Below are 2,857 nucleotides of genomic sequence, written 5' to 3'. Positions count from 1 at the left end.
GTCATCAAGAAGAGTCAGTGGATGAATTACAACTATGCACCACAATGCAATTTCTACAAGACAAAGAGAGGGGCTGAGGAAGGAAGATGAACAGAATATTGAAACTGTTTCTTCTCTCTTTCAAACAACAACAGCAAAAATGATGTTTTCTCTGTCACTTTGGAGGTTTGTTTTGTTTCCTTTTTTGCGTTTGGCCAAATCCTAGTGTATTACATTCTTTAGTGTCATAAAAACGACGAAACATGTACCAGAAACATGTATATTATACATGGCCCATTTTATCCATGCAGAAATGTATCCAAGATTCAATTTGCTCGCATTTCTGGTTGATTCACTTAGCACCAGCAGCCAAGGTAACCAGTTAAATCTCCTATGGGAGCAAGTGGCTTATTCCATGACCACAGACGGCCCCAGACTTAAGTGTGTGTTATTATAAAGAGTTTGGTGAGAGAGCGAGGGTTCAGTGCAAACCCAACGCTGTGGCTTGAAAAACAATGGCTGGTCAGCTCAACTGGTGTCCACGAGGGAGACTATGGGCAAGGCCTTTGTGTCAGTCAACAGAAGCTGCTTCTGGGTGTTCTAAGCAGAGAGGGCAGGCCAGGTGGCCCACGGAAATCCTCCGGAGGGCTGGAGGAGCAGCAATGAGGTGACGATGCAGGCTGGTTTAATGCCTGAGCTCTTGCTGCAGCCTGGTCTGGGGACAACCCTGCTGCGGACCCCAAGGATGCTGCTCTCTGTATTGGAGGCTGTCACCACTCCTATGGCTTCTGGATTCATCGTCATCCCACGCCTCTGTATTACCCGCTGCAGGGGGGGCCCAGATCATCCTCCCCCCACCCCACCCCCGCCCGCGCCCCATCCATCTCAGCTGCAAGAAAGCCTGGCAAGTTTGTCTCTGGCATCTCTGGTCTTTAGTGGTGAGATGGCTTTACCTCCCGAGGGTGAGGAGTCCCCAGGCACAGGAAAGAGGTCACATCCTGGGCAATGCCAAGTGAGGGACGAATATCATTCTTGCACTTGAGAACTGGGACCACGTCCTCCTCTCTTTTACGGGGGCCAGACCGAGCACCGTGCCAGCACGTAGGAGGTGCCAACACATCGATCATGAGATGCTTGTCAACATCTGTTCCGGAGCGAGTCCCACCTCACAGATCCTAATAGCTAGAGAGCTGGGCAGCTTGATGGCATAGATGGTCTGTGTTTTCTTGTACTGACCCTGTTGTAATGTGGCCCTGTGACAGTCACATTCTCTGATGGCATCTACGTCAAAGCCATTAACACCCTTTGGGAATCTCCTTCCGATCCCCAGGAATACATCCCATTTTGCATGGTTCAAGCAATAAGGGAAGAAGCGTATTTAAAGCCTCTGGTCTTCTTTAAGTTAGAGAGAGAAAAGATCTCAGCCTTGGAAGATGAACACCTCAAAAACGGTACTCCGGGTGGCAAGCGGCATCATCTAGGGTGTTATTTGACGAGATTGTTCTTCCTAGTGACTGCCTACTGGAGGCAAGTGCGTGGAGCTGATCGACTGGCAAGCCATCCGTTTTCTGTGAAATAAGGGAGGCACTGAGGGCTTAAATGGTAAAGTTATCGAATACCTTACATCCAAACAGCTACCTTAAAATGACTTCCACACAGGCAGCGTTTTTTCCCTGACAGTCATGTTTGCTATTTGAACGTAAAGTAGGGTGCCTCGCAGACCGTGGAAACCCAGTGAATTTTTCTTGGTGGTGATAGCTGCTAGAGATAACATTGAATCCCCTCTTATTCCAGTAGCAAACAAACAAACAAAAAACCTGGCATTTTTGAGCCCCTTGGGAGGTATTTTTGTACAGTATACCAAAGTGCAGATGACATATTAGACCCGCTGTGTAAACATTTACTGATTTCGATGCATTTTGATACGATTATTGTTGTTGTCAGATGAGCATTTGTGGCAAAGAAAGAAGAAAGTATACCATTGACTCAACGTCCTGTAATGTCAATGACCACAACAAATTTATCAAAAGGAAGGCATTGAAAATGGTACAAGCTGTCAACTAAACTCAGATTTCATTTGGCATCCCCCTGCCATTTCTTGTCAATGAGAGACTGCAGATGGACTGGGCTTAGATAGAGAGATGGTTCAGAAAGACTATAAAATGTACTTTTTTTTTTTTTTGTCTTTTTAGGCCTGTATCTGCGGCATATGGAATATCCCAGGCTAGGGGTTGAATTGGAGCTGCAGCTGCTGGCCTACACCACAGCCACAGCAATACCAGATCCAAGCCACACCTGTGACCTACACCGCAGCTCATGGCAACAGTGAATTCTTAACCCACTGAATGGGCCCAGGGATCGAACCTGCGCCCTCCTAGATACTTGTGGGTTCATTACCACTGAGCCATGACGGGAACTCCCTAAAATATACGTTTTATGTGCCACACAGAACTATGTTTTAAATTTTGGCCCTCAGTATTTTGCATGCCCGATCTGATTTCATCCTTCCCGGAAACCAGATGGGGGTTGATGGTGTGGGTGGTGAAGTCCATTTTACAGCTGAGGCAGTAGGATTTAGGATTCCAAGCAATGTGTTCAAGACAACTCAGCTGGGAAGGGGCAGAGCTGGGGTGTGGACGAAGGCCCCTCTGATTCCAAAGCCCATGACTGTACACCAGTCACCCCGACAGTACAGACTGAAGGGCATTCATCGCAGGCGTGATACAGACACTGCCTCCCAAGCAGCAGTCTTTACAGCAGACACGCCTTGCAAAGGTCATCTGGATCAACAGAGGTGGGTGACCCACGGGGTGGGAGGTTTTTCTGTGATGCTGACATGTGACTTGGAAGGGAACGGGTTTTCTGTGATGTGTGGCGC

Source organism: Sus scrofa, chromosome 7, assembly GCF_000003025.6.
Source record: "Sus scrofa isolate TJ Tabasco breed Duroc chromosome 7, Sscrofa11.1, whole genome shotgun sequence".
Taxonomy (NCBI): domain Eukaryota; kingdom Metazoa; phylum Chordata; class Mammalia; order Artiodactyla; family Suidae; genus Sus; species Sus scrofa.
This window is presented reverse-complemented; position numbering follows the sequence as displayed.